This window comes from Capra hircus, chromosome 11, assembly GCF_001704415.2.
Source record: "Capra hircus breed San Clemente chromosome 11, ASM170441v1, whole genome shotgun sequence".
NCBI classification, from domain to species: Eukaryota; Metazoa; Chordata; class Mammalia; order Artiodactyla; family Bovidae; genus Capra; species Capra hircus.
In genome coordinates, this window is record NC_030818.1 from 96002769 (window position 1) to 96026708 (window position 23940).

A 23940-nucleotide genomic window follows, 5' to 3' on the forward strand; every position below is an offset into this window, starting at 1 on the left:
AGGGGATGAGTGCTATTAGCATCTGGTAGGTAGATGCCAAGTATGCTGCTAAACATCACACAATGCCCAGGACAGTGCCCTCAACAAAGTTTATAGCTCCCCAAATGTCAACATTCATAATGCTGAGGTTGAGAAGGTTTACAGTGACATGTTGTTTGAAGCCACTAAATCTGTAGTAATCCCTAACCCCCTCAGAATGGTTTCAGTAATACCAAGACTAATATGTATACATATACAACTTTGCTACTAAAATCTATGCTCAAACCTTTAAAGGCACAGAATGAAGTACAGCTCCTAGTTTCTGGTTTCTGAAATTTTATCCTACCCCAAGGAGGACCAAAGCTCGAATTATTCCAAGAAAGATAAATTGCATTCCTCCAAACTTATAACTTGATCTGAAGACCGCCTATACTTCTTCACCTGCCTTCCTCCTACTCATTCTTTTAAATCCAGCTCAATGGTCAGTTCTCCAAGGAACCTCCCTAATGAATCCCACAGACAAGGTTAGCTCCTCCCACATGGTCCCACTGCACTACACTTCGTCACTACTTCTACCAAATAATTAACCCAGCACACTGCCTGTTAGTTGTAGATGCTGTTCATTGAATTTATTCATTCAACAAATATTTACTGAATACCTCCTGAGTGTCAGGCACGTTCTAGATGCAGAGTACAGCAGAAACCAAAGCAGACAAAGTCCTGCCCTCATGGAGTTCACATTCTAATGAAGGCGACAAACAAAATAGAGAAATTACACAGTAAGTGAGATGTGCTACAGAGAAAAGATGCACAGAGAAGACAGCCAGGGCCTGCCAGGTGGATGGAGCCACGGTTGCAACCGTAAATAAAGTAGTCAAGGAAGGCTTCACAGAGAAGGTGACATTTGAGATAACCCCTGAAGGAGATAAGAGAACAAGCCATATGGATTTCTGAGGGAAGCGTGCTGCCAAGCAGGGTGAGTGTGTCTGGCATTGTTTAAGAAGTATCAACTAGTCCAGCAAGGGAGCAAGCAAGGAGGAGAAGACAAAGTCTGAAGAGTTGGGCAAACTAAGTAGAGCCTTGCAGGCAATTCTATGAACTCTGTTCTTAATCAAATTAAAATGGAGAATCATCAGAAGACTGTGAGCAGTGATATGATCTAGCTCACAGTCTAAAAGCATCTCTCTGGCTGCTATGTTAAGGGATAATGAACGAACGAATGAACACATGAACCAATCACATTTCTTAAAAAAATAATCATCTGTTGGGGCTTCCCTTGTGGCCCAGTGGTTAAGAATCCACTTTGCAACGCGAGGGACACTGGTTCGCTCCCCCGCCCAAGGAGACCCCACATGCCACGGAGCAACTAAGCCCACGGGCCGCAGCCACCGCTGCAGCTACTGAAGCCCCCACGCCCATAGCCTGTGCTCTGCACCACGCGAAGCCCCCACAGCGAGAAGCCCTGCACACTGCAATGCAGAGCAGCCTCTGCCTATGACTAGAGAAGGCCCGAGTGTAGCAACGAAGACCCACCACGGCCAATGCATTAGAAAAGAATCATCATAACCTGTCTACACGTTGGTTTTCTCTTCTCAACTCTCAGCTCCTTAGGCACACTGACTGTCTTATTCATCACTGCGCTGCCAGTTTCTAGTAGAAAGCGGCTGGCACCCAGTAAGGGCTCAGTGTGGAATAAACAAACAAATCCTTCTTGTTCCCAAAGGGTTGCGCCATGATTTAAAAAAAAAAAAGGCCCCTTATCCATGGTGCTGGTTCAGTAGATAGGCCTCCTGCTACAGTCTAGGATTTATTTTCCTTTTATTGTCTCCTCAATATTTGCAGTTTGCTTAACCAAGTAGAATCCAATCGTTATGTTTCCACTCACCTGGCTCTCAGGTTAACCACATCATCAATTGAGGGAAGCAACATAGTTTATTGTAAGCATTACTCAGGAAACCTGAATTCCAATTCCCTAATTACCAGGGACCTAATTACATGGCCTTGGACAAGTTATTTCTTTAAAACTCTTTCAGCCAGTTTCACACATTAGTCTGTTTTGTGCATCTGTTCAGTGGGGAGGCTGAACAGTACAAACGGCCTTTTCAGCTCTCAAGTTCTATTCCAGGTACAAATGAAGCAGAGGAGGAGGGTGTACCCGGGAGCTCACCTCAAGTTCAGGGAAAATGCTTCGTATGCTTTTGCTTTGTGCTGTTTTCCCTCACTGCTGGGCCACGGCTCAGACTCTCAGGATAGAGGCACAAGGAATTCCTTTTTTGATAAATATTTTAATAGCATCAACATTTTGGCAGCAAACCCTCTCAAAGGTAAACCAAACTGACTAATTTGAGTAAGCACTATCTTTTTTTTAAATGTTACTATGTATGGAAACTGGTTCCTAGAACTACAAGAGTTCACGTTAGTAAACACACCTAGAATTCCAGGTTACTGCCTGCCCCAGGACTAGTTATGGATTGACTTCAAGTGAGTCAGGCATCTCTGCCTCTCTTCCCTCACCAGTGAAATGTCCATAATCTATGTTCTATTTATCTACCTCATAGGGATACTTACAAGTACTTACTCTATTCAAATCCAAAATGCAAAATTATTGACTTTTCCTGTTTCAGCTACATTTGTCTGGAGGGAAAATAAGCTGTCAACTATTAAATTCATTTACTCAACTCCTAATAAACAAGGGACAGCATAAAATATACTAACAGATAATCCCCAGACTATTTTTCTGTGACTTTGAAGGGTGCTTTGTACTTTCATCTGAATGGTAAACTTCAATAAATGGTAACTGTTTACCATTATCTCCTACCATTGGTAGGAGATCAAACCAATCAATCCTAAAGGAAATCAACCCTGAACATTCATTGGAAGGACTGATGCTGAAGCTGAAGCTCCAACAGTTTGGTCACCTGATGCGAAGAGCTGACTCATTAGAAAAGACCCTGATGCTGGGAAAGACTGACGGCAGGAGGAGAAGGAAACGACAGAGGATGAGATGGTTGGATGGCATCACCGACTCAATGGACATGAGTTTGGGCAAGTTCCGGGAGCTGGTGAAGGACAGGGAGGCCTGATATGCTGCAGTCCATGAGGTCACAAAAAGTCGGACCCACAACTGAGAGACTGAACAACAACAATCACTACTATTAATAAAACTGTACTAATTTGGCCAGTATTTTTTATATCCTTTTAGATTACCTTTCAAAAAAAAAAAAACAAAAAAAAACCCCACCTTCCTCAGAAGGATCAAGCATGAGGACAGCGGCAGGCCTGGCTTCACTATTACACAGCTAAGGTGCGAGTGTTTCACAAAATACAGTTTAAGGAAAGTAATTCTCTGGACTCTAGAAGGCTGCTTATCTAGCAAGCACATATATCACTGACAAAACTATTAGAGGTGGATTCCATTACTATTTGTTTTAAACATCAGTAAACTGCGGCACAGACTTGCCCGAGGTCCCATAACTAGTGAGAGGAGAGGCAAGATAAAACCTAGGTCGCCTGGCTTCACAATCCTTGCTCTGAATAGCTATTGTACGCTGCCCTGAATTTCCAGTTTAAGTCCATTTCATCACACTACTAATCCTCTTCTCTCACTCATCTATATATGGGTCAAATTTACCTGTTCACTCAAGAAATTCAGCAAGAGTGAATACCTACTACATGCTGGGAAATTAGGAGCATAAAGTAGTAAAACAAAGTCCCTATCCCCAAGAGGCTTACAGTCAAGCAATAAATGGTCACAATAAAGGATGAGAGTAATGCTAGAGGATTCTGTATAACAAAGTATCACAGAAACACAAAGGAACGATATCTAAATGAAACTGGATACTCGAAATAGGCTTCATAGAAATGACTAAGATCAAGATAACAGAAGTGATGACTTCCAATTAAGTCACCTTAAGAACAGGCGTGAGAGGGAGCTGGCAATTAAATAGTCTATCATGCTGGCTTCTTGATCAAGACTGTTTAAAATAAAATATGCTCCGGATCTGCCCTATGAACTGCAGATGAACATCAGGCCATGCACAGCATCATCGACTTGGTGGACATGAGTTTGAGCAAACTCCAGGAGATAGTGAAGTACTGGAAGCCTGTTTGTGCTGCAGTCCATGGGGTCGCAAAGACTCAACACCACTTAGTCACTGAACAACAATGCATAGGCCACGGCAGAAGCAGGGAGAGGATAACTAATCTTTGCAGTCGGGGGAATGGAGGGAACTCGCGAAGTTAAGAAAAGGTACATATAAGAGACTAACAGCATCAGACTAGACTGCCTGGGTTCAAATGTGGACTCAGCAACTGTGGGACCTAGGGAAATTAACAATGTCTGTGCCTTCACTTCCTCAACTACAAACGGGAACAATTTTGGTGCCTATCTCATAGGATTGTTGTGAGGACTAAAAGAAACATTGAGGGCAGGAGGAGGAGGGGACGACAGAGGATGAGATGGTTGGAGGGCATCACTGACTCAATGGGCATGGGTTTGGGTGAACTCCAGGAGTTGGTGATGGGCAGGGAGGCCTGGCGTGCTGCAGTTTGTGGGGTCGCAGAGTCGGACACGACTGAGTGACTGAACTGAACTGAACTGAATGTGTGTATAGCAGCACCTGGCCCATGGGAAGCACTATACAAATATTTACTATTATCACTGCTATTATTCCCTGGTCTAAACTGAATCCTCAAAGATGAGAAGTTGAACGGCTGGAAGAAAGGCCAAAGAGACAAGGCACTAAAATAACAAACAGAAGAACTTTTAGTCAGCAATGAGAACTACATGGAGTTCAAAGTTGCTGCTTAGATTAGCATTTCAGAGAGACTGCTCTGGCAGCTGCACAGAAGATTAACCTGATGGACAAGACACAAGATTAGTTATGAAGCTGAGACTAAAGCTCAGGGAAGAGATGATGAAATCCAAAGTAAGGCAGCGAAAAACGGGCCTATGAATTTAAGAAGTAGTTAAAAATGTACATTTAGGAGATAAAATTGGTAGAACCTGGTGACTGAGAGGATATGCAGGGTTAAGGAGAAGGGGAAAGTTTATGGCTTGCATGATAGCACCAACAAATCAAACTGTGAACTCAAAAGCAGGAAGAGCTTAACAGGGAGAGGGGAAATGAGAAACTAAGTTTCAGACACAATTAGCTTGAGATGTCTAGGGATTACCCAGAGATCCATCAGGATGCAAACCTGAGAGCCCAGGAGAAAAGCCTGAGCAAATCTGGGACAACATATAAGTGACACACACAGGACAGACAAACCTGAGGCCTAGGAGAAAGATCTGAGCAAATTCGGCAGACACGCTTCCCTGGTGGCCCAGAGAGTAAAGAACATGCCTGCAATGCAGGAGACCTGAGTTCGATCCCTGGGTCAAGAAGATCCCCTGGAGGAGGGAATGGCAACCCACTTCAGTGTACTTGCCTGGAGAATCCCATGAACAGAGGAGCCTGGCAGACTCCAGTCCGTGGGGTTGCAAAGAGTCGGACATAACTGAGCAACGAACATTTTTTTTCAACATATAGATGGGAGATGAAGCCACAGAGGTGAGCTTACCCGGGGAAAATATGCAAGGAGGAAACGAGCAGTAACCTAGGATAAAACCCAACAAGAGCAAGACAGTCCTCTCTCCATATATGCTGGTTCGACACCTGCAGATTCAACCAACTGAAAGTTTAATTTGGTTGGTTGGTTGAATCCACAAACTCAGAATCCAGGATATGCAAGGCAATTTCATTATGCCATTTCATGTGAGGGATGTGAGCATCTGTGAATTTTGGTATCCTTGGGAATACCTGGGAACCAGGGACAAGGGAATACCTTGGTCCTGGGAACCGATACCCCACAAATACAGAAGGATGACTGTCTTTAAAGGATGAGCCAAGAAAAGGAAACTCCAGAATCTCCGAAAATCAAGTCAACCTTTGCACAGATTCTAAAGTTAGGATCAATACTGTGGAAACTCACAAACGTCTAAGTAGTTACAGTCGCCCCTCAGTATTCTCGGGGGACTGTTTATAGGACCACTGCAGATACTAAAACCTGTGGATGTTCAAGTCCCGTAGTTGGCCCTCCCTCCTCCATATCCGTGGTTCCACATCCACAAATGCAACCAACTGCAGATCCAGTCACACTGTATTTACTGAAGAAAAAAAAAAACCCACATGGAAGTGGACCAGTGCTACTTCAGCCCACGTTGTGCCAGGGCCAACTGTACTTCCTTCACTGGTTTTTCCTTCTCCCTGCATTTCCTAGTAAGAAGTTACAGTAAGGATTGTGTAGTCCTTGAGAAGAGAGGACTAGAAGTCCTTATTTGACTTCCTGTCACTAATGCCTAATATAAGGCCTTGTACACATATGCTGGTAGAATGAAAGTGGCTGTCATAAAACTGGAAATTTTCCGATTTAACAAGACACAAGGGCTCATGGAATGCCTGGGGTTGCTTCCAGCCCAGCCCAGAGTAACAGAGCCTGAAGAAAGCAGAAGCAGAAACACAGCAGATCTTGTACGCTGCTGGTGGGGATATAAAATGGTGCAGCCACCTTCGAAAACAATTTGGCAGTTCCTCAGTTAAAACAGAGTTACCCTGCTGCTGCTACTGCTAAGTCGCTTCAGTCGTGTCCGACTCTGTACGACCCCAGAGACGGCGGCCCACCAGGCTCCCCCGTCCCTGGGGTTCTCCAGGCAAGAACACTGGAGTGGGTTGCCATTTCCTTCTCCAATGCATGAAAGTGAAAAGTGAAAGTGAAGTCGCTTAGTCGTGTCCGACTCCTAGCGACCCCGTGGACTGCCACCTACCCCATCCACTCCAAGGTAATATACCAACAGAAATGAAAACATATGCTCACACAAAAACTTGTACAGGAATGTTCACAGCAGTATTATTCATAATAGCCCCAAAGTGGAAACAACCCAAATCTCCATCAACTGATGAATGGACAGGCAAAATGTGGTACTTTCATACAATGGACTATTATTCAGCAATAAAAATAAACGAAGTACTGATATATGCTACAATATGGATGAATGATGAAACTATGCTAAATAAAAGAAGCCAGACACAAAAGGCCACATATTGCGTGATTCCATTTCTGTTCAAAAGGTTCAGAATAGGCAAATCCATAGAGACACAAAGTAAATTAATGGTTGCCAGTGGTTGGTGGAGAGAAGAATGAGGAGTGACTGCTAATGGGTATGGGGTTTCTTTAGGGGTGATAAACCATTAAAGTGTACACTTTTAAAAGAGTAAATTTTATGATACATGGGTTACATCTCAATTTTAAAGGGGTTGGGATAGAAATACAGAAAGGCTAGAATCCATGCTGCTCTCCAGAGTTTCTTCTAGTTCAGATGATTCCATCACAAACACACCAACAAATCAGTAAATTGAACAGTACTGGCAACAGTAACCATAAAAAATTAAAACAATTTGCAATACAAGTTGATTACACCAAAGAGAGATCGAATTCCTCCCCCGAAAGTCAGAGATGCCAAGACTTTTCCCCTGGGGAGAGGAGGAGAACTCCCATATACATCTGTGACCTTGTGAGGAGGTAGCCAAGCTGCAGTTCTAATTGAGGGAGATTAAAGCCTAGAGCGCTTGTAACTTTGCTGAAGCGAACAAACACCTGCACTGAGCAGCTTCTCCTACTGAAGCACCAGACGGTGCTTTAATCCACCCCAGAGCCAGGTCTGGAAGCCACAAGGTTAACAGGATGCCTTGGTCAGCAACCTAGTGAGCTACTGGTCCATTGCGGGGGGTGAGGGGTGGAGGGGGGACGGCATTCTCTTCATTTTGAAATGAACAAAGGGAAGGGGACACAACAAGGATGACAACATCGCATGACAGATGACACAAAGGCTTGGAAAGGTTGTGTGTGCTCCCAAATCTACCATACAGTAGCTGAGAAAACTGGGCAAGTCACAATACCTCTGGACCTCGGTAAGATATTATCTCATATCTCACAAAGCTACTGTCACAATGCAAGGCCCAACTGTAACACTCAAATACTAGTATTCTCTCCAGTTCACCAAAAAAGATAACTAATGGCTAGTACTGTATATTGTGGGGTCATATTGGATAATAAGGCTCACAGACCTCTTCTCTACTTGACACTTGCACGCTACGTCACTTCAGCCATGTCAGACTCTTTGCGACCCTGTGGACTGCAGCCCGCCAGGCTCCTTCTGTCCATGGGATTTCTCAGGCAAGATTACTGGAGTGGGTGCCACTTCCTCCTCCAGGGGATCTTCCTGACCCAGGGATGGAACCCCCATCTCCTGTATTGGCAGGTGAGTTCTCCACCACTGAGCCACCAGGGAAGTCCAATAACTTCTCAAACTCTTTAATATAATTGAACTTGCTGCCTCTGCTGCCCCATCTTCCATTTATCATCTCTGTTCTTTCTACTCTAGCCATACTCAACTGTCAGCATTCTTCCAGCTTTTGAACAGTTTTCTCTCCTTTCACCTGCCTTAAATATCACCTTCTCCTTCACCCTTCCGATCTCAATTTCGACAGCACCTGCCTATCCCAGGAAGGTTTGACCTTATAAAGTCCAGTCGTACGACTCCCTACTCACCTTCCCTTCATTACTCTAACACAAGTTGTACTTCTCAAACTATGCTGGGCTTCCATTACTGGACTAGAGTTCCCACCGAGTGCTGAGTCTGTGCCTGTAGTCCTCATTGCTCGATTCCCAGACTTATGACAAGTGCCTAACGCATATTCGGCAAATGCTGACTGAATAAATGAATGACTGCAGTTAAGCAAAAAGCGTAACTAACTAAATGGAAGATTTCACATATATTTTCTTCATATAAAAATATCTTTTAATTTTTTTAATTTTGAAGAAAATTATAGATACAATCAAATGCAATTTTTCATAATCACTATGGGGGAAAAGGGCTTAAGCACATACGCATTTTCTACAACTTAAACAGCTAATACCAAACACAATCAAAAGGAGGGAAACTACCACCTCCTCAGTGGGAATGGTGCTCCTAAGTTTTGTTTTAGGGCTTAAATCTCCTTAACTGGAAACAGTGATAAAGGTATATGTAATGCAGATTACAAACATTACAGTCAAATCATGCACTGGAGTAAAAACAAGTGGATATTTTTTAAACCAGCCCTCGTCTACCCTCTGCGCAAAAGGAATGTCCACACACTTAACAGAAACACAGCTCACTCCAAATAGCTGACCAAGTGAAGGTTACTGTGAAATACTTCGAATTCCATAAGCACTCAGGACTGCACAGACTATGGGAAGAGAATGTTCCAAGCACGAACTAATGATCAGAAGGTGCAAACGAAATAAACCTGCATCGTGACTGCCTAAGGCAGTCTGAAGACTGGATATGTTTGTTCTGAAGTCATCAACTGGGAGAAGGAAACGGCCACCCTCTCCATTATTCCTGCCTGGAGAATTCCATGGACAAAGGAGCCTAGCTGGCTACAGTCCCCAGGGTCGCAAAGAGTTGAACACGACTGAGCGACTAACACTACTACATCAACTAAGCTTCAGCTTCTGAAATACACTAAAAATACTTACCATGTTTTAAATCTCAAGTATAAATGACAGAGATTTGTCATTAAAGATACCCACTTTCCTTTGCCTAGTTTAGGATATATAAATCTCTATCACATTTCACACTTTTTATATTTTGGACTTCTTACGAACTTCAGTTCTTCTCATGTGTTTGTTCCTGATGCTAATGAGAACACAAGTTATACTAACTCGGAATTTTTACTATCATTTTGGGGATGTGACCACCTTTTTAATTCTGTTCATATTTTAACTCAGCAACTTTAATCCAGCAATCAAAGCTTCATTAGCTTATAAACAAACTGTTTCTCAGGTAAACTGAATTGCCCCACATCAGGATCTTGAGCAAATAAATAAGTACAAAAAAGGCAGAGATTATAAATTAGGGTAGACAAATCTGTATCTAGCCCCATGCCGGTAAAGAGCATTCTATCAATATAGCGAAATGCTAATCTCCTAATTAACAACCTAATTAGGTAATTATGGCTTTGCAGAGGGATGCCGAAATGAAATATGACAACATGGTCACCTCTTTATATGGCACCTGTGGGCCTTTTCAGCTGTCATTGCAAAGAGTGCAATATCAATTTGAACAGATGACAAAGTGCTGTCATTTTTCATTCTGATAATATACAGAATGCTTTGGACAGAAGCAGTTTACAAAAAGAAACATCTTGCCTGGTATTTTCCCAATTTAAATATGCTAAAATACTTTGTTAAATTTTCTGCATGCTTTTGTATATTACATTTAGGAGAATTACCATGCATATTTAAAAAAAACAACTAGACATCATGCTTAACTGTACATGCTGAAATTATCGCAATTTCAATTATGAAGTATATAATCAGAAAAGAGTAAAAGGCACAATTCTTCATGACATTTTAATATTCATACATCTTGAATACTGTTATCAGAAAAATTAAAATTCAAACAAACTTTGATCTTTAATTTTTTCTTACAAAATTTTAAACATGAAATAGAAATTCCATACCAAAAACGCACTTCCCAAGATACAAATATTCAACTCACAAAGAAAGTTCTATATGCCAACAACCAGCCTTATGGAGACAGGCATGTACCCTCTCGGAAAGACAGAGCTGTCACACGGCTACTAGCTGTCCCACTGGCCCCTGAAGAGGTGAGGGGAGCACTGGGTCACGGGTACTACCGACACAAATATGACTCTTCTCTCGGGATAGTTTAGGGGAGAAGAGGAGGCTAGCTTGGGAACGTCAATATCCTTTATGACAAAACACAGAAACCAGGGACTTCCCTGGCAGTCCAGTGGTTAAGATTCTGTGCTTCCACTGCAGGGGGCAAGGATTCCATCCTAGTCAGGGAACTAAGATCTTGCATGAAGCAGTGCAGTACAGCCAAAAAAAAAAAGATGAAACCATATTTTAATCATTAAACAACTGAGGTTAAAACTAACTTCTTGAAAATACAATCCATTTATAACTTCAGATCACCTGGATTAGGGAAAACTTTCAAAATGATGCGCAAGAGTACCTGTATTTCTCAATTACAAGTTAAACTAAAAGGATTTTTTATTGAAAAATAATTTATGCTTATCAGAGAATATTTTGGAAAACTGAAAAAGCATAAAGACCTATAATCTTACCACCTGTTTTTTCTCTTTATATATTTGATATTGAGATCCTACTTTACATAGTTTTATATCCTTTTTTCACTTCATATTATATGAGCATATTAATATGTCACTAGAATTCTTCTAAAACATCAAAAATGCTTATATAGTATTTTCAATCATGCTTTTTCCAAAATTTCTTACTTCTTTTTTGAATACTACAGTTGTTTCTAATTTTTGCTATTATAAATACTTCCACAGTGAACATTTTTGAACTTGAGTACTTTTCTACATTTCTGATTATTTCTTTAACAAAGATTCTTAGTAATGGGATTACAAACTCAAAAGGCATATATGACTTTAAAGGCTTGTGATAACACTGCCAAAGCATTTGCCAGAAAAGTTTTACCAATTTTTATTCCCACTGGTAATATGAGTGATCATCTCACTACCAACCTCTGCCAGCAATGAGTATTATCAGAGTTCTGTTAAATCTTTTAACGTCAAATCTTAAGAGTATACTTGTAACCAAACACTCCCACAATATAATCAACAACAATTTTCTACAGGCATTAAGTTTAAAATGAGTTGATGTTCCTCCCAAAACAAGGGCCAGTTCCAATATTCAAATCTAGAGCAGCATGGAAGAGCGAAAAAAGCACTGTGGTATTTACAGTTAAAAAAAACACAAAGGTTCAAAGCACAGCTTTGCCATTATCGGTAGCTCTCTACCTTGAATCACTTTACTTCTCTAAGCTTCAGTTTCAGCATTTGTAAAATGGGGGAAGGGAATACATAATACACTCCTAGCTCTAACAACTTCAAAAGGCAGTCATGGGCACACTAAAAGGTAATATAAACAACTGGAGGTGCTTATTGTGATTTAACAGATCAATTCATTTAATAGCCTAAAAATAGCATACTGAGACCCTTTTCTCAACAGTGCTTGGTTCATAGGCATGCTAATTCACAAAGCACAACTAGAAATTAACAAGACTAATTTCATGATCCAGACAAGAAAATAAGTCTCATTCCTTTACAATCACTCCATAAGATCATTCCTTGTTACATTGTACTAACCTGAATGGCTTGTGCCCTTGAATGCTAGTACCTGCTGCTGCTGCTGCTAAGTCACTTCAGTTGTGTCCGACTCTGTGCGACCCTGTAGACGGCAGCCCACCAGGCTCCACCATCCCTGGGATTCTCTAGGCAAGATCACTGGAGTGGGGTGCCTTTTCCTTCTCCAATGCGTGAAAGTGAAAAGTGAAAGGGAAGTCGCTCAGTCATGTCTGACTCTTCACGACCCCATGGACTGCAACCTAGCAGGCTCCTCCGTCCATGGGATTTTCCAGGCAAGAGTACTGGAGTGGGCTGCCACTGCCTTCTTCTACGCTGGTACCTACATCCCTCCAAAAGTATCATGGTAGAGGTACTTACTCCTCATACGCAACCTCTCACGTACCGTATGAGAGAGCTAGTACCGTCTGGGTCACAGAGCTAATAACTGAAAGAATATTCATATCCAGGTGAGTGTGACTCCAAAGCCCCAGCTCACTCTGCTTCAAGTTTCAAGGCTGCATCTCGGTTCCTCTTTGTTAGCCTCCAGTACGTCAACAACTAAAGCACAGATTAAAAAGTTATTTGTTTTAAAAAGAAAACCATTCGTTCAAACCATTTTCTACCAATTTCTCTGCTGAAACAGTACTTATTTATAATACAGTACCTTAAAATGAGTCCACAGGGAACTAAAAGTGTGATTTTTTTTTTAAGTTTTACACATTTGGTCCATTTTGACAGCATCAATAATAAAAGCATATTCATAAAAGTATACTCAAGTATAGGATATGACTCTAACACTGCATATATTTAGAGGTAAGTGTGACATAATATTCAATTTCTTTCAGAAGCGATTACCATAATTTAATTCCACTAGTTATTCTAATACCTTCTTGCTATTTCCAGAATTTAAGTTTTGTTGTTGAAGTGGCTGCTCCCATTTTTCTCACTTTCAATTACTTAAAACTGTTTTCTTCTTTGGGTCCAAATTTTGTGCTTCCTATATTAAATCTATTTCCTCAATATACCTAGGCTGCTGCCAACTAGAGTTAATAAATTTTGAATGACTGCTCAGAATTTTTTTCATTTTTATATTCTATGTTATTTCCTTATATGATAGAATATGAATGAAAACAAGTATCTAGAAGACAAATATTTCTTCAATTTTCACTTTGTGGAAGCTGGGTATTAAAATAAAAATAAATTAAACTCTTGAGCTGGGATCTCCCTGACCATATTTCTCTCACTAGGCTGAGTGTCTCTCTGCCTCCTTCCAATTTCGTGTATAAAGAGTCAACAAAGCCCTCTATGCATGTGGGGAGCACCTGGCCTGTCAAGGTCCCTTCCCAGAAGTAATGAACAAAGAACAGAGGGAAAAGCTCAACAGCGGCTCCCTACCTGCCATCAAGAGAGAAGCAGCATTTTAGATTTGGACTGTTCTCCACTGGGGTCTGCCAGTAATCAGTTGTGCAGCTTTAAGCATGTCAATTAGAATCAGAAAGCTTTGCATCCTGAAAAGACCTCACCAAGACTTCAACTGAGCTCCTTCCTTATTATCCAGATGAGAAAAAAGATACAAGGATTTTTGACTTGACCATAATCAAAAGGCTGTAACTGGCATACCAGCGTTCAGAATTCAAGTCCCTCTCAGTCAAGCGTACTTCCTACTAAACTGCAAATCACTGGGCACCAACTTCTTCATCTCCAGAGGTTATGATAACCACCCTGCCTTGTTCACTTCATGTACTACAGAGAGGACCAAACGAGACGGGAGACCTGGTAGCATTTAAAGAGCTAAGGGCACAAAAGTACTACAAGATCATCATCTCCGCCAAACCCCATCCCTGATTTAGCTTGATTTTACAATTAAATCATTCACCCTGCCACTTTCCCAGATATCAGTATGACTCCAACACAACACCCCCTCACTCCAGCAATTTACCAGCAGATTTCTGATCAACGATCACAACTGTGTGGGACCTCCTGCTTTGAACAGTGGATACCACAACGTCAGTGAGCAGGTAGGTCAGGACTCACAATCGGGCAGCCTAAGACTGTACACAGCCCACAAATGTGTTCTGATCTACGTGGTATTTTTTTAATGGCGATTTTTTTAAACTAAATACATTAAAATCCAGACTTCCACCATCCCTCTCGAAAACAGCTGGAAGATCTAGGGACACTGGGCTCACTGCGTCACACAGTGACAAGCGACCGGAGCTGAGTAGTGACTGCCGCTTCCAGACTGACTGGTGGCGTGCCCTCCAGGTCACAAGGTCTGTCCTACTCTTTAGGTCACATCACGGGCATCTGATTTGGAGACTCCTGAGGCAGCGTTCAAAAGAGAACTGGGACTTCCCTGGTGGACCAGTAGTTGAGAATCTGCCTGCCAATGCAGCACACACAGGTTTGATCCCCGGAATCTCGGGGCGATTCCACATACCGCAGGGCTACCAGGCCCGTGTGCCCCAACTACTGAGGCCACGTGCTCTGGAGCCCATGTTCTGCAGCAAGAGAAGCCACCACAGTGAGAAGTCTGAGCATTGCAAGTAGAGAGTAGACCCCTTCATGGCAACTGAAGAAAGTCCATGCAGCAACAAACACCCAGCTCAGCCAGAAATAAATAATAAATAAAAATTTGGAAAAAAAAAAAACACTAAATTAACAAATCCACAGAATCATGAAGATTGAAGACAATAAGGTGCACAAAAACATCTAACAATGACTATAAGCATTCAGTTATTTTAAATTTAACACAAGCTAAAATGTGCTATCTTTGGGGTCAAAACTTCTGAAAAACTTCAAACTCACAGAAAACACAAGGTCAAGTTAAAACTCAACATTCAAAAAACTAAGATCATGGGATCTGATCCCATCACTTCATGGCAAATAGATGGAGAAAAAATGGGAACAGTGACAGACTTTTATTTTCTTGGACTCTAAAATGACTGCGAATAGTGACTGCAACCATGAAATTAAAAGGCGCTTGCTCCTTAGAAGGAAAGCTATGACAAACCTAGATAGCGTATTAAAAAGTAGAGACGTCATTTTGCCGACAAGGGTTCATATAGTCAAAGCTATGATTTTTCCAGTGTAGATGTGAGAGGGGACCATAAAGAAGGCTGAGTGCCAAAGAATTGATGCTTTTGAACTGTGGTGCTGGAGAAGACTCTTGTGAGTCCCCTGAACTGCAAGGAGATCAAACCAGTCAATCCTAAAGGAAATCAACTCTGGATATTTATTGGAAGGACTGAGGTGGAAGTTCCAATACTTTGGCCACCTGATGCAAAGAGCTGACTCATTGAAAAAGACCCTGATGCTGGGAAAGATTGAGCGCAGGAGGAGAAGCGGGTGACAGAGGATGAGACGGCTGGATGGCATCATTAACTCAATGGACATGAGTTTGAGCAAACTCCAGAAGATAGTAAAGGACAGGAAAGCCTGGTGTGCTGCCATTCATGGGGTCGCAAAGAGTCGGACACGACTGAGTGACTGAACAACAACAATCAGAATAACAGATTTACAGCAAATTCTCTCAGATGAAGCACATACAATCCACTGAACTGCAACAATTTCTAAAGTCTTCAGTTATGAGTCAACAAGCAAAACAGACACCCCACTTAAATATGTATACCAAACATGACAGATAAGGTAATGAGCTCCTTGAGTTGTAGAAATCGTGTTCGTTCCCCATTATTCCTTCTGCCCAGCGCAGTGACGAGCACACTGAAGCTAGGGCTCAAGGGCTGACTCCTCTTTGAAGCCATCCACGTCATAAAGAAGAAAGAATGTGGCATAGTTCTAAAAAGGAGAGTTACCAAAGTCTAGCAGATAATCCCCTCTACTCTCAGCTCCACCAACTCCATAAACTAACGGAATTCATTTAACCTCTCTGTGCTCTAGTTTCCTCATCTGTAACATCAAAATACTTATAATACCATCCTGTAGAGGAATAAATGAGTTAATGCATTTAACATAATGCTGGTACACAGTCAGCGCTCCCGAGCGACCATTGCCAGTGTTTCCTCCTCTGTGCTCCGCAGTACCTTGTGGGGACTGCTATCTTAGTATCTACAATGCTTTTCTACAATTCACCTGCACACACACACACACACACACACACACACACACACAGTGGGGACTGCTATCTTAGTATCTACAATGCTTTACAACAATTCACCTGCACACACACACACACACACACACACACACAGTGGGGACTGCTCTTAGTATCTACAATGCTTTTCTACAATTCACCTGCACACACACACACACACACACACACAGAGTGGGGACTGCTACCTTAGTATCTACAATGCTTTACAACAATTCACCTGCACACACACATACACACACACACACACACACACATCTCCCTCATGGGAAAGGAAACACCCTCAGGGTGGGGACCTGGTTATATTACTTTTTGCGTCTCTGGGTCTAACATTTTCCCTGGCACTGCTGAATGAATCACAGATGTTCAAGGTATTTATTAACAAGAAAGGTTATGAGCAGAAACTGGAACTGACCTCTCTTGCTTGACATACAAGCTCTGACTCTGACCCTGTACTGGCCCTCCAACTTTACTGCCCAGTATTCCCTGGTGGCTCAGACAGTAAAGAATCCAACTGCTAATGCAGGAGACCCAGGTTCGATCCCTGGGTCGGGAAGATGCCCTGGAGAAGGGAACGGCAACCCACTCCAGTATTCTTGCCTGGAAAATTCCATGGACAGAGAAGCCTGGTACACTACAGTCCATGGGGTCACAGAGAGTCATACACAACTGAGGGACTAACACACACACATCCCCACTCAAAGACGCAAAGGCTTGCTTTATTCAGGCTGGTCTACTCACTACTCTAAAACCATGCCTCAGGCACTGCACCTTTACATCTTAACAGCCACCATCTTAGGGAACCTTGCCACATACCAGGCACTTTATCCACACCAGCTCACATTACTCCGTGAAGTCTGTATCAGTCTCTATCCCAAACTATACTTGAAAGAAATAATGCTAAGAATTAAGAAACTTGCCAAAGGTCACATAGCTATTAAGAGGAGGGACCAAGAACTGAAGTCAGAATCCATGGCTATTCTCTACAGAATGTCTGGTCCACTCATATCCAAAGCTAGGCTGACCCACATACTACCATCTTGCCTTGGAAGGTTATGGTCTTTTCTAGATTTAAAGAACTATCCGCACCATTCATTTTGACACATATTTTCTTCTCTGAATAGTTGCTTCAATATGTATTTGCATACAGAGAGCTACGGTGTGAGAAAAGAAAAAACACATAAAAGGCACAGATATAGGCATAAGACACACGTGGGTCTGCATCCTGGTTCCGTCTCATACCAGGTGTGTAATTTATCCTGAGCCCTCCTAATCAGTGAATTGAAGTTAAAATAATTAAACAAGAGAAACCGAACATAATTTCTCCAATATAAGTAATACAGCTCAGTTCACCCCACACTGTGAAGCCTTATCAGGTCATTGTACATGCCTCAAAAGTGGATGACCTCTTCCCCTCCTGTACCACCACTGAATCACCGAAAGAACTCCAACCCAGTGTACATACCACTCTGTCAGAATTATTTCCTATCTTTCTCACTAAATTGAGCAGGCAAGAACTGAGTCTTGTTTCTCCCTATATGGTCTAGCATGGTACTTGATATATGTTGTTTTTCAGTCACCCAGTCGTGTCTGACTCTTTGCGACCCTATGAACTGCAGCATGCCAGGCCTCTCTGTCCCTGACGATCACCCACAGTTTGCCCAAGTTCATGACCACTGCATCAGTGATGCCATTCAAGCCATCTCATCCTCTGACATCCTCTTCTCCTTCTGCCCTCAATCTTTCCCAGCATCAGGAACTTTTGCAATGAGTCAGCTGTTCACATCAGATGACCTCGAATGTATCCATACTCAATGTTTGCTAAGGGAATCAACTGGGTTGGCCAAAAAGTTCGTTCAGGTTTTTCTGGAAGATGGTACGAAAACCCAAACAAACTTTGTGGCCAAGCCCATAGAATAATGAGCATTTAAAGGATTCTAGAAAAGAAACCATTTCTAGCTGAGGTTGTGCTGAACTGCTTGAGGCAAGGCCAATTTCAGGTGGGCGCTGGGTAACAGCAATAGATGGAAACAGGAAAGGAGAAATCTAGGCATAAAGAAAGTGCTAACAACAAAGGAAAGGACAAAGTCCATTCCAGGTCCTACTTATCTAGAGTGAAGAATCAGGGTAAGAGGACTTTTGAAGCTTAGCTGGAAAGTTAGCCGGAGCCAGATCAGAAACCAGATCAGGAATCTGAATACCCTCCAGCATCACGGTAGATGAAAGTAAGTATGAGCATAAATCTGAAAGGGAAAGGAGCCACCAGCAAGTCTCACAGGCCCCAACAAGCCTACAAGTGTGTAAACTGAACAAGATGAAAACAAGTATCGGTCCTTCATCAACAACCCTTCCAGCATTTACTGATCATCTTGTGTGAACTCACAGAATATGAAGAATAGAACATGGTGCCTCCTTTCCCTGCTGCTCTACATTAGGAATCCACCCCTTCTGCTTGTCAAAACAGAGTAAGAATGCTGACTTTACTTTAACTGATGTGTGTAAACACCTGTCTCCATTTGACTGTTCACACCTGGGGAAGTTTTGAACTTTGCTGCTTTTGGTTTACAACAACATGATGCTTTTGCACAGTACCAAGTATTGTGATAGGCTTCAAAAATCACTTCATTCAGAATGAAACCTGTGCCAATCTCTGAGTCAACTTTTGGGCCTCCGGTTAAAGTAATGCTTCTGTTTAAACTACAGTGATATTTTCTTTTCCAGCCTTAACCAGATCCAGAAGACTCTATGCCACTCCCATAAACAAAAGGCTGAATCAAAGTTCCAGCAGCACTCTGCCTATTAAACAAAAACAGTTCTAAAAGGCTGTTTTACTCCTTTGGGGCAATGGAGATAAGGGGCGTTAGACAGGGAATGCACAAGCAATGATTTTAAAAACCTGATTTTCATGTTATGAAGATTAAGACACCGAGTAGAACCAGAAACTGTCAGTCAACAGTACCTTCCCCAAACCCCGATACTACCGAGTCCACTAGCTTCTCCTCCCCCAAATCACACGCCCAAGCTGTCAGATTCATAACAGCCTTCAGTTCTGGAAAGGGCCAGGAAACGGATGCTCACTGGATACTGGAGCAAGGGCCAGACAGGCTGTCCGCCGGGCGGCGGCGAGCGCGGAGGAGTGAGGAGGGAAGCCAGGCTCCTTCGGTGGGCTGGCGGGGGTGTGAGCGATGGAGCTAGCGGCTGGGGCAACCTTTACCTGAAGCTGCTGCCACACTACGGGCCGGGATGGCCCTAGGACACGTTCCTGGGGGGAGGGCCCGGCTCCCCCGCGCCCCCCGGTCCCTGCCCCAGCTCCGCACTCTCGGAATCCTCAGGGACTGGCGCTCCTCCCGGCCGGCTCAGCAGCCGCTTTCCGGACTCGCCCTCATACCCCAGCCGCTCGCTGCCGCTGGCCGACCGAGGAGCAGCCCCGTTGCCCCGAGCCGCGCCACGACCCGGAACCGCACCCCGCGCACCGGAAGTCCCCGACCGGGAAGCAGCCGTTGGCTGGGGACGTAGTGCGCAAGCCCCAGAGCCGAGAGCGGGCTGGGAAGCCCTCCCGGGAGGCGGGGCCAAACAGGACGCCGTGCGCGCGCACCACTTCCCCGCCCCGAGGCAAGGCCTGGGTCAGAGATTAGCTGGGATACTGGCAAAACGCGAAGACTTCGAGGTTTGCGTTGTTTAGAAATCCACGTTAGCCTTCTCCGTCGAACCTCCGCCTCTCTCCCCACGTCCACGGAGAATAGCCCTCAGTTCTTTCAGAAATGAGCGATGAGGAGCTTAGTCTCTTGAATCAGGAAGAGCTGGTTCAAATGCCCGCTCTAACTTGCTGTGTGTCCTAGGACAAAACACTCCCTTCTCTGACCTATCCATCGAGTAGTTCCAAATTTAGAGTACTGCTGTGAGAATCGAGTGGGATGATGCTCTAAAAACACTCGGCACAGTGCCCAACACTTAATAAACTTAGTAAATGTTAGTCATTATTCTTATTTTCTGTAAAATGAAGGTAATTATCATCCCAGGAATTCAGGGAGTTCCATGAGATGTGTGGACCCGCCCCAAATAGGAACTCATTATTCCCTGTCTTTCTGTCTTCAGGGAATCAGTGGGGACGCTACTACTAAGGGGAAAGCAGTGGAATGATATGATACCTCTATCTGAGAGATGATCTGGAAAGTCTCTCTTAAAAATGCACCTTGGCAGAAGAAAGAAAAAAAACAAGTCTGAATTTCACCTGGGGGGGACCTTAGCGGGCATGCATGCACGCTCAGTAATGTCAGACTCTGTGATCCCAAGGACTGCAGCCCTCTAGGCTCCTGTGTCCACGGGATTTTCCAGGCAAGGGTACTGTGCTGCTGCTGCTAAGTCACTTCAGTCGTGTCCAACTCTGTGTGATCCCATGGTCGGCAGCCCACCAGGCTCCTCCGTCCCTGGGATTCTCCAAGCAAGAACACTGGAATGGGTTGCCATTTCCTTCTCCAATGCATGAAAGTGAAAAGTAAATGGGAAGTAGCTCAGTCTGTCCATGGGATTTTCCAGGCAAGGGTACTGTATTGGGTTGCTATTTCCTCCTCCAGGGGATCTTCCCAACCCAGAGATCCAACATGCTTCTCCTGCATTGGCAGGCAGATCCTTTATCACTCCCACCTGCTGCTGCTGCTGCTAAGTCACTTCAGTCGTGTCCGACTCTGTGCGACTCCATAAGAGGGCGTCCACCATCCTCCCCCGTCCCTGGGATTCTCCAGGCAAGAATACTGGAGTGGGTTGCCATTTCCTTCTCCAATGCATGAAAGTGAAAAGTGAAAGTGAAGTCGCTCAGTCCTGTCCAACTCTCAGTGACCCTATGGACTGCAGCCTACCAGGCTCCTCCGTCCAGGGGATTTTCCAGGCGAGAGTACTGGAGTGGGTTGCCAGTGCCTTCTCCCAAAAAGTGAGCAGTTGGGTTAATCCCAGGAAGACCTTTGGCTAGACAGGTGTGATGGGGTCAAGGAGTTTAAGATCTTAGCTTTTAAGAATGCTTAAAACAAAAGGCACAGAACTATAGAGGACAGTATGGAGGTTTCTTAAAAAACTAAAACTAGAGCTGCCATATGATCCTGCAATCCCACTCCTGAGCATATATCTGGAGAAAAACATGATCTGAAAGGATACATGTACTCCTGCGTTCATTGCAGCACTATTTACAGTAGCCAAGACATGGAAGCAACTTAAATGTCCATCAACGGAGGAATGGATAAAGAAGATGTGGTACAGATATACAATGGAATATTCCTCATTCATTAAAAAGAATGAAATGCCATTTGCAGTAACATGAATGGACCTAGAGATTGTTATACTGAGTGAAGTAAGTCAGACAGAGAAGGAGAAATATCAGATGACATCCCTTATATGTGGAATCTTTAAAAAAAATGATGCAAATGAATTCACTTACAAAACAGAAACAGACTCATAGACTTAGGAAGGAATCTATAGACTGGAGGGAAGGATGGGGTGGGAAGGAATAGATAGGGAGTTTGGGATGGACAAGTACACACTGCTAATAAGGATCTACTGTATAGCATGTAGAACTCTGCTCAATGTCATGTGGAAGCTTGGATGGGAGGGAAATTTGGGGGAGAATGGATACATGTGTATGTATGGCTGAGTCCCTTCACTGTTACCTGAAACTATCACAATATTGTTAATTGGCTATAACCCAATAGAAAGTTAAAAGTTAAAATTTTTTTAAAAAGGCACAGAATGGATGCTCACGAGGTACATAAGAGAATTCTGGAAAGGCTCGTGACACTGGCCTGAAGGTCTCAGAACAGGAGTAATAGATATCACTGATGGTTCCAGGCAGAAAGATGGAGGCTATCCTAAGAGATGGATGTCCTGAATAACTTCAGATGAAGAGCTATCTGAGAATGGGTTCCTGGCTCAAGTGCAATGGAGGAAAAAGTTGCTGAAGATCAGACAGTCAAGGAACTGAGATGTCATGTGACTTCAAAAGACCTCAGGATGAGGGATGGACATAGGGTGAAAACGAAACCAGGGTGTTTCCCAAGCCATTCTACAACTGAGGAAGGTAGTTAGATGAGGAGGAGGGCCAACTACATGGATTAGCCTTCAAGGAGTGGGAATTGCATCAGAGAATGGAAGTGGCTTTAAATGCAGAGCTTACATTGACCTATCTCTTGATCTAAAGGTGCATAGGAATAGGACTGTGACAACTGACACACACACAAATTTTATTCTTAAAACATACTGATGGTGCTGGGCCAGGGGTTGGGACTTCAGTAGAACTGATTGGGACTTCAGTAGACCTGGGACAAATATCAATAACCTCAGATATGCAGGTGACACCACACTTACAGCAGAAAGTGAAGAAGAACTAAAGAGCCTCTTCATGAAAGTTAAAGAGGAGAGTGGAAAAAGTTGGCTTAAAACTCAACATTCAGAAAACTAAGATCATGGTATCTGGTCCCATCACTTCATGGGAAATAGATGGGGAAACAGTGGAAACAGTGGCTGACTTTATTTTTCTGGGCTCCAAAATCACTGCAGATGGTGACTGCAGCCATGAAATTAAAAGACGCTTAGACAGCATATTAAAAAGCACAGGTTTTTAACAACAATCAGGTTTTCCAAACTTCAGCTCCAGCTTGGAAAGGAGGTCATGGGAAGGAATGGAGGTTCCTTTTCTTCTGGTCCCCAGGACTAGAATAGGGGCAGTGGACACAGGTCTGAAGTCACTTACTAGCTGTGTGACCTTCAATAAGTGACTTGCTTTCTGTGTATCTATTTGCTCATCTAGGTTTATTGTGAGCATCCATTGAGCGAATGCAAAGAGCATGCTTGGAACAGTTCCTGGCACACAGGGAGTGTTCTGTAAACACCTGTTCCTATTGCCCAAGGCACCGAGATGGGCAGCAAGAATCAGGAACTTTTATACATTTGCTGTCCTCAAACACAATTGCTGGAGCAATTCCTGCTCAACCTCAATTGCCTTTTCTCTCTCCACTTAGTGAACCCCTACTCTCTCTTTCTCTCCCAATCTTTTTTGGAAGTGGCTTAAAACAACAACCATTTTTACAAATCTGACTTTTTTTAATGAAGGATAATTGTTTTACAGAATTTTGAACAACCATTTATTATTTCTCAAGATTTTGTGGCTCGGTGGGTGGTTCTTCTGCCAGTCTCCCTGGCTCCCTCACGTATTTTCAGTCAGGTGGCAGTTAGAATTGTTGGAAGATCACAGATGGCAAGAAGTGTTGGCCAGGGACCTTGGTTTTCTTCTTGTGGCCTCTCTAGTGGCTATTTTCAGTTCAGTTCAGTTTAGTTGCTCAGCTCTGTCTGACTCTTTGCGATCCCATGGACTGCAGCAGGCCAGGCCTCCCTGTCCATCATCAACTTCCGGAGTCAACTTAAACTCATGTCCATTGAGTTGGTGATGCCATCCAACCATCTCAGCCTCTGTCGACCCCCTCTCCTCCTGCCCTCAATCTTTCCCAGCATCAGGGTCTTTTCAAATGAGTCAGCGCTTCACATCAGGTAGCCAAAGTATTCGAGTTTCAGCTTCAACATCAGTCCTTCCAATGAACATTCAGGACTGATCTCCCTTAGGATGGACTGGTTGGATCTCCTTGCAGTCCAAGGGACTCTCAAGGG

At 43.3% G+C, this 23940-nt stretch overlaps 1 protein-coding gene across 10 annotated transcripts in view; it reads right to left on the bottom strand.

Moving 5' to 3' along the window:
• The window catches only part of MAPKAP1 (mitogen-activated protein kinase associated protein 1), a 239815-nt gene extending 220033 nt beyond the window's left edge, over positions 1-19782 (bottom strand). For 3 of the 10 annotated variants that reach the window (XM_018055771.1, XM_018055774.1, XM_018055772.1), the window contains exon 1: positions 19508-19770. The gene's annotated coding sequence lies outside the window, so the exon portion shown is untranslated. Of the gene's footprint in view, positions 1-19371 lie in introns of all 10 variants that reach the window. The other 7 variants (XM_018055770.1, XM_005687140.3, XM_018055776.1 and 4 more) reach the window with 5 other exon arrangements.